The sequence below is a fragment of the Pseudopodoces humilis genome, chromosome 7 (assembly GCF_049639895.1).
Source record: "Pseudopodoces humilis isolate 2021_Gansu_Grassland_sample_001 chromosome 7, ASM4963989v1, whole genome shotgun sequence".
In the NCBI taxonomy this organism is placed as follows: domain Eukaryota; kingdom Metazoa; phylum Chordata; class Aves; order Passeriformes; family Paridae; genus Pseudopodoces; species Pseudopodoces humilis.
The window spans coordinates 44518741-44531920 of NC_142206.1; the positions used below are offsets into that span (position 1 = coordinate 44518741).

The following is a 13180-nucleotide window of genomic DNA, read 5'->3' on the forward strand; positions in this document are numbered from 1 at the left end:
GAGCTCCAGTGGGCTGAAATATGGCATCCAATTACTGTTTCAATATTCAGTGTATCTGATGATGCTAGAATATATACTCTTGTGTTCTGAACATGCAGCTCTGCTCCTCAGTTGGTCAGTACTGACATAATTTTCTTAGATTGTTTATGCTGGTTCAGGACTTGAACAGAAGAAAGAACAGTCTGATGATCTGATCTGATTACCTTTCCAGAATAACAAAAAATTAAAGAGAATGTAAGACATTAATGGGGAATCCATTCCTCCTAAATTTAACAGTCATAAGTTTTCTTTCCCATATTATGTCCAGAATTGGTTGAAAATTTTAGAAATATTTAAATAAATTTAAAATAAAACAATTTGATTTGGTGGAATGACATATCTAAAGTGATGCAGAATTATTTATTTGGTGTCTTAAACACAAGTTTAAGTTGCAGAAACCCCTGAAATTTAATACCAGTCCATTGTGACAGGCAATTGATTAATTTGGATGTTTTAGGTATTTAGGTATTTTTAGGTATTTGTGTGGCATAATAGCACTGAAACAGCTAAGATTCACTGTTTTAATAAAAGTGACTGAAGTTCCTAGAGTCAAAGGTGATGGTTTGTCCTTCAGAAAAATCAATACAGATAATTCCCACTGACATCAAAGAAACAGGGTAACTTCTTCTGATTACCTTTTCCATGTCCCTTATGGTTAATTAAGGCTACATTGAGTAGCTGCTAAAACTCTTAATATGTTTATGAGGTCTTTATGCTTTCCCTGTCATGCAAAGGAGCATCTGTCCAATAAATGGCCACATAAAAAAGCTTAACTTGTGGTTTTATTACAAGATTTAGCTCTACTGTCAAGTCCTACAAGCCACCTGGAAAAGGATGTATTTCTTTTCCTGTTTCAGTAGAACATGGGCGCTGAGACAAGAATGCATCACAAAGGGAGACAAGAATTTATTATATGGGCACCTGGAATCTAAGCTACTACACAGAAATTCAGAGTATGATTCAGGCTCAGTACTGCATCTTAACATTTTTAATCAAAACCATGTAAAAACTAGTTTGAACCTAAATGATCTAAAGAAAGTTTATAAAACCAGGATTCAATATATCTATATGTATTTCCCATATACACTTGGAACATGCAGGCTCAAATTCTTTACAGACCTAATAAACTGCATTTCTGAAACATGCTTGTTTCCAGATATCATCCAAAAAAAGAATGAGAAATGCTGAGCATTTTTTGAGAAACTGAAAATCATGATACTTGTCCCACTAGCTGGAATGGCATCTTTACTCTTTTAGCTTTTGTCTCAAATAAGCAGAACATCAGGATATTTTTCTAAAAGCAAAAATTAATATATAGTCTCCAAGAAATTATGTAAAGCTCATTTCTAGGCACAGATGGAATTAGCTTTGACAACCACTGATGTATTAGTGTTGAAAATACGTCTGCAGTGGCAGAGCAGGCGGAGCTGGCATAAGGAAACCTTCTCACTGCTTATGATAAATTAATTAACTGTGTTTGGTCATTTGGAATAGCAAAATTGATTGATCAGAGTTGAGCCATACCATAGGATTCCTATCTTCTCCTCTGACAGAGAATGCACTGACTACAGGATTGTCTTCAATTGGAGCCTTAGGTAATTTAGAACCCAAGGCACTGAAATAGCAGTGAGAGTCAAGTGAACACTGGTAGAGTTTTTGTCCAGGCACCTATTCATACGGTCTGTTATGTATATCTTTCAGATATTATATCCTTAGGCCTTAATTACTAAACCCCTGAAAATGTTTAAATTTCCATTCAGGTCAGGAAACCACGTTCACACAGGAGAAGTGACCTGAAGTGCAGCCAGTAGCTGAAATCACACTCTGTGGAAATCTGTAGAAAGATACTATGTAATTTATGTTATTAACGCTGAGTGCATTTGGGTTTTCTTTCTTTTCCTGGTCCTTTCTTACTCCCATTGTGCATCTCCTCAATCTCCTTTCCCTTTCTGAAGGACATCAGAGCTATGAATCTGTTTAAAATAGAACATTGCAATAGAAGCAATGCCTTGTTGACATAAACTGCTACACTGCACACAAGACAGGCAGGTGTATTTCTAATTGGATACTTTCAGTGGATATTTTAGGTGGCATTAATTATATCAGTATTTATATTACCATAAAGTTAGCTTGCAGTGGAGTGTCATTTATGTAGTGTTATGTTTCCTGCAAGTGTTCTTCCTGTCAAAATAATTTCTGGCTTTTTGAAGGTAAACATACGGGACAATGAAGCCAAGTGTATGGAATTTCCAGTATTTTTAATGTTATAGCTATTAAAATAATGACCTTTACGCAGCCATCTGAGGCTCTACGCAGTGCCTTCAAACTCAGAGGTTCTTTGAGATTATTAATAGCAATAACGTTATCTCAGCAATGTGAGAACTTTAGCTGTCCAGATTGAATGTCATTGGTAAAATTGCATTGGAAAATATGTCCATCTGAATTGGTTAAAAATATAATCACTTAATCAAAGAATCATTTCTTCAATTTCAAATATTTCTCAAGCATATCGAGCAAAATTGTGAACAGCCACTATCATCAGCAAATTAGGATTTTCAAGAAAGTATTGAAGGTGCCACAGCTAAGCTTCTACTGATTTTTGAGTGTTGATGAAAAATGACTATAAACAATTTGGCATTTACAAATTTTTGTGATAAGTTTATCAAGTATAGTAATGACTTAAAAAAAAAAGTTATAGTAAGGAAATATCTGAACATTTTTTTGCTGTTAAAAGAAGAAAAATTTAATCTTCTGGGCTATTAAATGTTCTCCAGACTGCTCAAAATTTCAGAATTTTTTATTTATTTTATTTTCTTTGTTTCACAGTTTCCAAATATTTATGAACAGAAAATGTTACCATTGTTAGACCTGTATGTATAAACAAAAGTTGCTAAAGTGTTTGTAGATCAAGTTCACAAATATGGTACATTGCCCTCATGTTCTTTGGTGCAAATAGACTGACATGAGATCTGTCTTTCTTCAGAAATTTTATTTATAGTTTACTTTATTCAATTTTTGCATTATACTGTCATTCTCTATAATAAGTTAATGCTGTGCTGGAACTATTTAAAGGGATTATAGTGTCAGTAAATTTTAAATCAAGCTACTTGCCTAAGCTTGTATTACTGAAGTAAGATTGATGAGCACTTTTGTAAAATCATGTGAGATCAAGTACATGAGAGGGCAAAAAATATCACCAGCAACACCATCAAAACAGCCTTTAAAAGTTTAGTAACTGAAGAGCCACTTAGAGCCATTGTGCTTTAGTGATTAGAGGAGGCAGAAGCATATTATAGAAACTGAAGTGAAATCCTGGATAAGCAGGAAATGTTGGGAAAATTATGTTGGCTCTAAAAAGATGAAATTTCACTCCTGGGGCTTTTTTCTTCTGACTCTGCTGCTGACTCACTGAGCTTACTTGGTCAAGTAATTTAACCTCTGGTCCTAGTGGGTTAAAAATTCTGACCAATCCCAGAAATTTTGCTCAGAACTGTCATTTTTTGTCTCTAAAACACTTAATGATGTAGTGAAAGATTGTATTTGCATGAAATGTCCCATAAAAATCTAAGTATCTCAAATTCTTCAAAATTGAAGTCAACAGTAAGAGATATTTTTCCAGTTTTATTGCTTTTATTTTTTTTCCCCCCAAAAAAAGGAAACACACATTTTCACAATATAATTTGTTGCAGTTGTAAGGAGAAATTCACAAAATAGAAGTATTTAGCTCAGAAGGGAGATGATGCTATAATACAAAAGCCATTAGGTAGATAAGGAGAATATTCTTAAGTGTCTTTTTCCTTAGATCAGATCAAGGGTCTGGAAGTCAACTGCTTCTTAAAGTGATTGTATTCTCTATAGTTAGGAGCTATCCTGCTGAACTAAGTGCTGCAGAATTTATGATCAGAATAAGTGCAAGCTATTTATATGGATAACAAGACATTCTTAGGTAGAAAAAAAAAATTATTCTGTGTGCCCTTGTATGGGTGTGAATAAGACAGCAGTTAATCATTCAGGAGCTGGGCAGAAGCTCAGAAACCTGGTAACAAATGTGAACAATTAAGAGTTTAGGATCTGTGGTGCATTAATCTTCAGGACTTTCTGAAGCCTTTGGTGATGGCCACTGCTTTTGACTAGTCTGTCTTGCACTTTTTTCTCCCTTCTGTGATGTATAGCATATATTTTCAAATCATATTTGTTCATATCAATTGTTCATATCAAACAATTCTTTTCCTACTCAGAATAGTGCCATTTACCATATGGTTAAAGAAGTTATACTATCTTCTTTTTCATGTGTGTTTTTAACACTGATCTTCTCATTCTGTCTAATACCGTGTGCCTTCTCAGCGTTTACCTGCCAGGTTAATTCTGATTAATCTGCATATATCTAAGAGACCAGCCCATGTTACTGAGCTATGTTTTATTAAGATGTTTTGCACAAAATACTTTCTTATGCAGCATGTATTTCTGATTATAATCTTCAGCCTATGCAGTATTGTCTTCTTCTCTTTCGCTTTAATGAATTATGAAGTTATGGTAATAAAACAGTAGCAATTTTTGACAATGTAGGATTAGTCTGTAGCAATAATAATATTATAATAACTTATTATCATAGCACAACTCATTTTATAACTCATTCCAAATAAGTTAAATTAAGTCTTAAGCTCAGGGTTAGAGCTCTGTTATTGAGTTTTCAGTGGGGATGACAGTGAAAAATGCAAAGGCAGAGAGAAAAGCTGGTGGAAGCATGCATTTAATAACTGATATTTCTTCATCTGAGAATGCAGCAAGTATTAAGGATGTGTAAATTTCACCTGGGAGATTTGAAACAGTAAGTCCATGGCATTCTTGACTAATTGGAGAAGATATTTAGAGGAAGAAAAAGAAGGAAGTGACTATCTTTGTTAGTGTGGCTCGCGGGTCTTCACCCTTCTCACAAGTAAGGATTTAAAACACATTTTGAGACAAATATTTAAGAATATAAATATCTGTGTAAAATGGGATGGAATACAATTTGCATTAGTCAGAGATAGAGGGGGAGTCATGCTAGACTAGCCTGATAGCTGTGTTTAACAAGATAACTGCTTTTCTTGAAGAAAATGATAATGTACTTTTTCTATCTAGACTTCAAAAGAACATCTGATCTGTTGAAATTCTTTAGCATGAGAAAGAAAGTTAGAGACTTAGAGACTGGAAAGAGTTTTTTAAGTGTAAAACAACTAAAAGGAAGACTTTAAAAATGCAGTAACTCATCTTCATAGATATTATTAGAATTTGTCTAACTTTATATTTGATGCTGACAATTATTAGCATTTTCATCTAGACATTTAGTTTATAAGAGTAAAATTAACCAATGGTACACATATAAGATAAATTCTCATGAGAGTACTGCCACAATATCTGAAAACTCTTTGACTGTTCTAAGATGGAATTATGATGGAATTATTAAAATACTGAAACATTTTAAGTAACAAAAGGTTTAACTTGTAGGCTAGGGAAACAACAGCTGGGAAGGGAGACTTGAATGTGTGAGTCAATCACAAAACACTTGAGTGCCTTGCCCAAGAGGGAGGGAGGGAGGGAAGGAAGGAAGGACAGGTTAGTATGCTTGAAGTGAACTATCTCCAGTAAGTAATGAAATTTTGATCATTAGTAATAGAAAGGGTTAAAACTATTTGGAGCATTGAAGAGAGTATTAAAAAAACAAGCCTGTTTGAACTGGAGCAGGTACATAGACCAGCCGCTCTGATAACTAGAGGAATGAAGAAGCTGTTTTACATGAGGAGACTGAAAGAGCTGGATTTAGCCTAGCAAAATAATAGCTGAGAAAAAGTATGATTGCCTTCTATAAATAAATGGGGGGCAGGAGGAAGATGAGTTATTTTTTGCTAAAGGACAAGGTTACACAAGAACAAATGAATATAAACCAGCTATGAATGCATTTATTCTGCAAATTCATAAAAAGGGTTTTAAGATGGAGCTCAAATGAGATGAATGGGATTATATGACATGATTATTTATGATAGCAGGGAATTGGATTCACTGACCCAGGATGCCTCCTCTAGTTCTACAGCATGTGCTTGTACAAATGGCAGCTCTGTTCTCGGACTAGTAGATCACCTATTTCTGTGATTAGCTACTTCCTTTGCTGAGATATTGTAAAACTTTGATTTTTGTTTCCAGCGGCCATGCAGTCAGAGAGTTGGGTTTAGATCTACCCTCCCCCACTTCTCCCCCCCACTTTTTCCTTCTTTTTTAATGTACAAGAGAAATAATGTTTATGCTTCTGCATTTTCCAGTATTTTAGGCAGAAAAACAGATCAGGGTGAGTGGAGGCAAAAAGTACATGAAAGGTAGGTGGTAAACTTTCTGAGCAGGAATTATGTATGAGTAGGTATGAACAGGTAAAACAACCAGTTTTACACCGCTGTATTTCAAATATGAGCATTAATGCATGTTACACATTATTGTTGGTATAAAAAGTATTAACAGTTACTTTGATTTAACATTCAAGAAGCATTTAATTTTTACAGACATACAGGAAATTCAAATAGAGATTTATTTCTCTGTAGATTTTTTTCCCAGTGATTCCACAGAAATTTTTTGCTCCCAGATCACCAAGCTGATGTTGTGAGTGACCTGATACCTTGAAGTGCCACATTTGCTTAGGGTGACCTAATTGGCTCAGGTGACTAAGGCTCATCTGCTCAGTCTGGTTACTCGCATTCCTTTCTTGAGGAGTTGGATAGACAGAATTATTACTTTTAGAATAGAATGATGTTCTTCTCGAGAACATGCATTGTTGATGATTTGCCTAGAAGGGCATGTGTGTAAGTCTTGAAGAATTACCTCTATAGTCATTGGCTATGATGTTGCAAGAACTTGTTAGCCAAAACAAAATGGTAAAGCGTCATACATAAAATTCCTTAGCAGACAGAAAGTTTCTCTTTGCCTTTTATTTTGTTTCAAAAAATGAGTACATATATCTTTGTAGTACAGCTGAGTGATTTGGGAAAGTGATAACAGAAAGAAAGGAAATTTTGGTAAGACTTAAATGCTAAATTTTTTATTCATCCACTGTGAGTTGTGAGGGCTGTTAGACAAAATGGTTCATCAGTCACAATGTTCAGAATTTCAGCTCTTCTCTGCTACTGAGCATGTGCTGGATCTGACTGTGGTATTGTCAGGCATACTAAGCAAATATTAAGGAGTGTGAGAGCAGCAATGCAGAAAAATAGAAACTTGTGTTGCATTATGCCCTGTCAGTCACAGCAAATGTGGCCTGACACAGCATGGTATTTGTGCCCAGATGGTCTCAAGGGCTTAAAATTCTTAAAAGGAAACTTTCTTGTGAGCTAGGTTATTAAGAGTTTCATCTGAATAAGGAATTAAGGTTGTGGCCCTTTAGAAAGAGTGTCCCAAGAGATTCCTATGCCATTGTCAATTTAAAATGATGGCAAACAGTGGCATCATATTTATTGTATAGCAGTATTTATATTAATAGCCACCACATAACAGCTGAAAAACATTCCTTTTCTATCTGGGCATGTCGCCTCAGTACATTAGCAAAGGCTCAGGAACAGAAGATGACAGGCTTTCATAGAGAATCATGCTGTTAAAATAACATTCTCTCCTGTGCCATAGCTTCTGGCACTGGAACCCACCATCCTGCTGTAAATTGCTGACATCAGTGTAGTACAGCATTAATATTATGCCTTTAACCCTTCTGAAACCATTTCTCTGGGTAAGTCTGTATCATATGCAGAGGAAGAGAAAAAAAGCTTCACAGGAAAATGTACATATATACATACATACACCCATACAGTGTATTTCGTATTGACAAATTTCAGAAAACAGATTTCAGATTTTCTTTAGAACTCTCACTTCTTTTTCAAAATGATGGCATTAATGATGACAGCTCTTCAATTTATAAGTAAAAAAAAAAATTAAATTCTGTATATTTAAAATGTTGTTGTTCAGAAATTCCTGATAAACTCTGTCAACATCAATGTATTCATTTCAATAATAGAAGAGTGAGAAGGGGGGAAGAGGGGAGAGGGAAAAGCACTCAGCTGTTCCAATGGTGTTCTTATTTTGTTTTGGTGACTGTAACTCCTTTCAATATATCAATCATAAATCACGGTTCTTCTCTGTTTAACGCTGTGCAACTTTTGGATTACAACTTTTACTCTGAAACATGGTCTTTGTAATTTTTTGTCGACATTTTACTCTAGTGATTCTTTATCCATAAAGAAATAATCTAACTGTAGATATGACAGAATGCAAAATAAGAAGACAAAATGGACACTGAGTTAACCAAGGCATCTTGATCTGCAAGAGGGAAAAAGCGTTTGAAGTGTCAATTTACAAGTTGTAGATAAATTTCCGAACTTCACTACAGAGAAACCGAAGCAGAAACAAACTGTGATTCGTGATTTGAATGAGTGCAGAAGGGTTTTGAACATTTTTTGAAACAGGCATCACACAAATGCTGACCAAATCATACAAATGTTAACCAAATATAAGTTTCTTAACAAAATCACAGAGCAAATTACAATTTGGAGAAGTCCTTTACATGTTAAATTAATACTTGAATTTAATTCTTCCTGTTCAACTCCTTAGGAAGTTGGCCTTTTCCTAGAACACATGGTAGATGAAATCTTTATTCATTTTGCCTGCCCTGCATAAGGACCCTGTTCTGCAGCAAAGCTCTTCCAGGTGTAAAAAATACTTTCTCACACTACATACAAGATATTACCAGCTACCCTGGGTCAGACTGCTTTAAATTCAACTTCTTTTCTGCCTTTCAAATAGCTATTCAATTTAAAATATATATCTTTGCAGCCCCTCATGGCATGGAAATGATACCTTCTGACATTTGTTTGTCTATAGTTAAATCCTAAGGTGATAACATAGTAAAAACTAGTTTATTAGATTTTCTGATCCTATGTGACGACCTTCACTGGCAGAAATTCTGTTATATAGAGTTTGGCCCAAAATTATTCTTGGTATGATTCCATTAAATCTAGTTTTCTGTTTACATCAAATTGTACTTGTTTGTAAGGGGTCTGATTTGATATGGGATTTAACTTACAAGACGTGGGATAAGAGAACAGAAGTTGTTAAAAGGTACAACAGCTTAGATTGCCAGAACTGACATATTCATCTGTGAATGTGTCTCATTTTCTTTCAGTGCACTTACAGTGTGACAAGAAAGAGGAAAACTGAAAGAATGAACTTTTATGCTGCAAAATTGTGTTTAATATACAGCCAGCTACAACAAGAGCTCATCTGGCTTAAGGTATTACTTTGAGGGTTTTTTTTTAGCTTGGGAAAGCACAGAGTTGTTCATATATATCTTCTTCCTTGTTGCCTTTGCTGAAGCAAGGACAGATAAATTTCTTCTCGTGAAGCTAATTACCCACTAACAAAACAATACACAAAGTGTCACTTTGATTCATCCCTGGAAAATAATACCATATCTTCCAACCTGCACCATCATGGAGGCCACTGTTTCTGGAGTTGATGATAGGCTAGTGAGCTTTCTAAGCTTCTTGGACTTCTGTCACTCCTTTTCACACCAGCTCTATTTTTACCTCTTCAGGATCCTGAATCCAGCATCCTCATTCCTCTGCAAACTACGAATTTCTGCAGTGTTTTTGCTGTCCCACGTTGGAATTCCTGTTACTGTTTGACTTCTGCTGATTTTTTTTTTTTTTTTGTTAGTTCTTATTCCACCTTCTTTTTAGTTCTTGACTAAATTAAGTGTAGGTGTCTGCTGCATAGCTTGGGGATTTAGCTAAAGGCTCTCTTTAATGTTAATGGAGGTCATACATAAATCTATGTTCAGCATAGAGAAATCTTTTCCCTTCATTTTTTTGGTGAAGGGTGATATAAGTGTGAAAATTTTTCTTTGATACCACATTAAAAAGGTTAATAAAGACATTTAAATGACTTCTCATTTTGATACAGAGTAGAAAATATACTAACATGCCTATATGTTGTAGTGTATTTTCTGTACTGTATTTTCTCATCTTGTCATTTCAGTGAGTAGAAAAAATTTAGTTTCAACTTTTTCAAATATTAATTGTAGTAATGCTGGTTTATCAGACTGAGGGTCTCAAACCATGAATGTCTCTATTCAAGGAAGAAATGCAGCACAGGTGCTATGGAAGTACGAGCCATGCTTTCATCCTTCTTTCACACATACATATCATCTCACTCTGTCTCTCACCTTATCTCAGAGGGGCCTTCTAGGGAATAACTGGATAGTTTCATCTCCCTTACTATTCGGGGATTTTTGGCCTCACAAGGGCACAGTTACTCCAAACGGGAATTGTGGTTTTGGCTGTACCCAGTGGTAGCTGCACTGGAATCTAATTCCTTAGCTCACACAGAGCTGCCATCAGCTGGTAGCAGTTGTCAGGTCCAGCTGAGATTAATTTGAAATAACATGCCAAAGTTTGAAGGATTTTGTAGTGTATTTTCAAAGTTTTCAAACAAATAATTCCTCATATATTAATCTAACACCACATCTACCATCTGTGTTCTTTTCTGGACATTCTTTCCAATCTAAACTTCTATAGGCTGAAGCTAGGAACAGGTCATGCAGAAACTCTTATAGATCTGTCTGACTTTGATGTGGAAGTTAGGGCTAATTGCATTTGACCCTTACCGCTTTGGGGTGATATGAACTATCCTAGCTCTAAATCCTGATTATTTTATAATTTTTACCTGAAAAAACAATCCATGTGAAAATGATAACTATGTTGAATTTTATAATTCTAAATTTATTTTTTTTCTCTAATAGTAATGACAAATAGAATGCTTGATACTTTCCAAAGCATCTTACCTCAGCCCTAATAATTTTTTTTCCCAGATTTACTAGATACTTACAGCTTTTGACAAATATGAGATCTGAACCAGGAAATGTGAATATGATCATGGCACCTTCTTTTTCAGAATATATGTCCAGAAGAATATATATTAATCCACATCTGTGTAAATCCAGATCCACCTTTACTACCTTCCTGGCTCCAGGGAGCCAGGGCAGCTGGTGGCAACTAACTTCAACGAGTTGTCCTACAGTATTTATCTACCCTAAATGTTTGGCGAATTGTTCATGTTTATGACATGCTTTTAAATGTAAAAGGACATGTAAATCAAGTGTCACTGTGGTGGATGCACTGCTAGCAGCTCTTAGTCTGAAAATCTTCCTGATATCTCTCAGAGCTTGCCTGCCATAACTCTAAGCTTCATTAATTTTTGACAGTTCTTTCTGGCTTAAGATCTTATTTTCTTTGTGTAATTATGGTCTCTAAATGGTAGGTATAATAGTTTGCCATTTAGGAAACACCCACATATGAACATTATTAGGATTATATGCTTGAAAATGGGGAACGTTATTAAAATATTCAAACAAGTATTTAAATGTAGTCCTAGCATTAGTTATCTCTATATTTTTAATCAATACAACTACAGAATTTGATTTTTCGCGTCTAGTATTCCCATCTGGGTTTTGACTCAATAGTTATAGTAGTAGCTAATTGCAAATTCTATATTTAAGTTGGCTAGGAATTTCTTTACAAAGGATTACAGTGAGCCTTTCCTTCAGAAACTTCCACATCTGTTATTTTTACAGCAGAAATCTGATATTAGTTAAGAGATAATCCTATTATTTTTTTTTTCCCCAAACAATTCAGTTTCTGATTTGGTTGTAATACAAAGTGTTAAACGTTGTCATTTCTGTTCTCTTTTTTATATAATCGGTATTATCAGACAAAGCACACACCTTTTCTAATCTGTCTGAAGCTGCTGGTAATGTTCTGAGAACATTGTTCACTTTTTACGGTGGTTATGGTAGCTGAGGTGGGGATGAAGGCCAGAGGCTCCACAAGGATCCATGCCTTCCTCCCCTTTAGTCCAAGAAGAGGGAGGTGTGCTGAACACCCATCACTGACACTGGGGCACACTGGAACCCTCCTGATCAACTCCACCATCTGACACTGGCCACATTCTGCTCACACTGTCAGTGAAGTGAGGCACGAGCTCCTGCATGGCTCAAGCAATGCTTCCATGATTTTTCATGTACATGTTGTTTCCCCTGTAGAGGTACGTTCTGAACTTGTCTTGCAGTCCAGCTTTTCTCTGGCAGAGGAAAATCAAGTGCCTCTAAACTTTGAAAGTACCAGATACCTTAAAGCACCAGGTCAGGAGTTAAAGTAGAGCAAAGATTTCAGAGCCTGGGTCATGTGAGATCCAGGGATTTACAAAGCCTTTGTGGCAGCATTATGTTCAGTAGAGGTGTGGGGCGACTATTGATTCTGCATTGGTATTTTTAATATTGGTAGAAAAATACCAGAAGGAGCCTTGCCACCATTCACATTGGTTGTTTTGCCTACTATTATAAGCCTTAGGCCATAAAATTTGTTTTAAAGCCCAGTTTAAGATGAAAAGTCAAAACAGTTCTTGCAATACAAGTAACATGAGGTTCACAAGTAAGAGCAACATCTTACTTGTGAATGTATTAATTCCTATGTGAGCATAGGAACTACAATAGTACCCACACTAGGAAGGATAAAAATGCCTTCTCTCCAAATATAAGTGGAGTGAGAAAACGGGTTAAAACCCAAACCTGACAATAGATTTAACTGAAAGCATTTTGTTTTCATCCTTGTCGAGTGTGCACTTAAGAGACTGCTGCTCCAAGGAACACAGAAGAGTGCTAAGGAAAAGAGGACAAGGTGCATCCATTCCTTCTCCCCTTCACAACTATTGTCCAGCAGTCAATAGCAGAAAATGTCCCAAACCCAGAATTTTTTATCTCAACAGAAGGGCAAATATATACAATGGGAGACCATCAAAGCCTTTGAAACAAATATAATGCAATCAAGAAATTTAATGTTTTCAAACCCGTGTAGGTAGTAGCATACTAGATAATCAGGATTCTCATCACAAGTTTATCCTGTTTTTTCTGTAGAATTTGACTATTCTTTTTTGAGACCTTATTGAATTGCAACTTATTTTCTCTGTTTTATGCATTTTTGCCTTGGCAGAAGGGAAGTTTACTTGAAGATATTTTACTTGTAACCGTAAAAGATGTCTCATGATATGCTGCTCTTTCCATACTTTTTGAGTCCTTCAC

At 35.5% G+C, this 13180-nt stretch overlaps 1 protein-coding gene across 6 annotated transcripts in view; it reads left to right on the top strand.

Annotated features, from left to right (window-relative positions):
• Positions 1 to 13180, top strand: part of FLRT2 (fibronectin leucine rich transmembrane protein 2) — a 62824-nt gene that overhangs the window by 20904 nt on the left and 28740 nt on the right. The window contains exon 1 of one of the 6 annotated variants that reach the window (XM_088057679.1): positions 9323 to 9337. The exons of the other annotated variants lie outside the window; for them this stretch is intronic. The gene's annotated coding sequence lies outside the window, so the exon portion shown is untranslated. Of the gene's footprint in view, positions 1 to 9322; positions 9338 to 13180 lie in introns of those variants that run through there. 6 annotated transcript variants of the gene reach the window in all.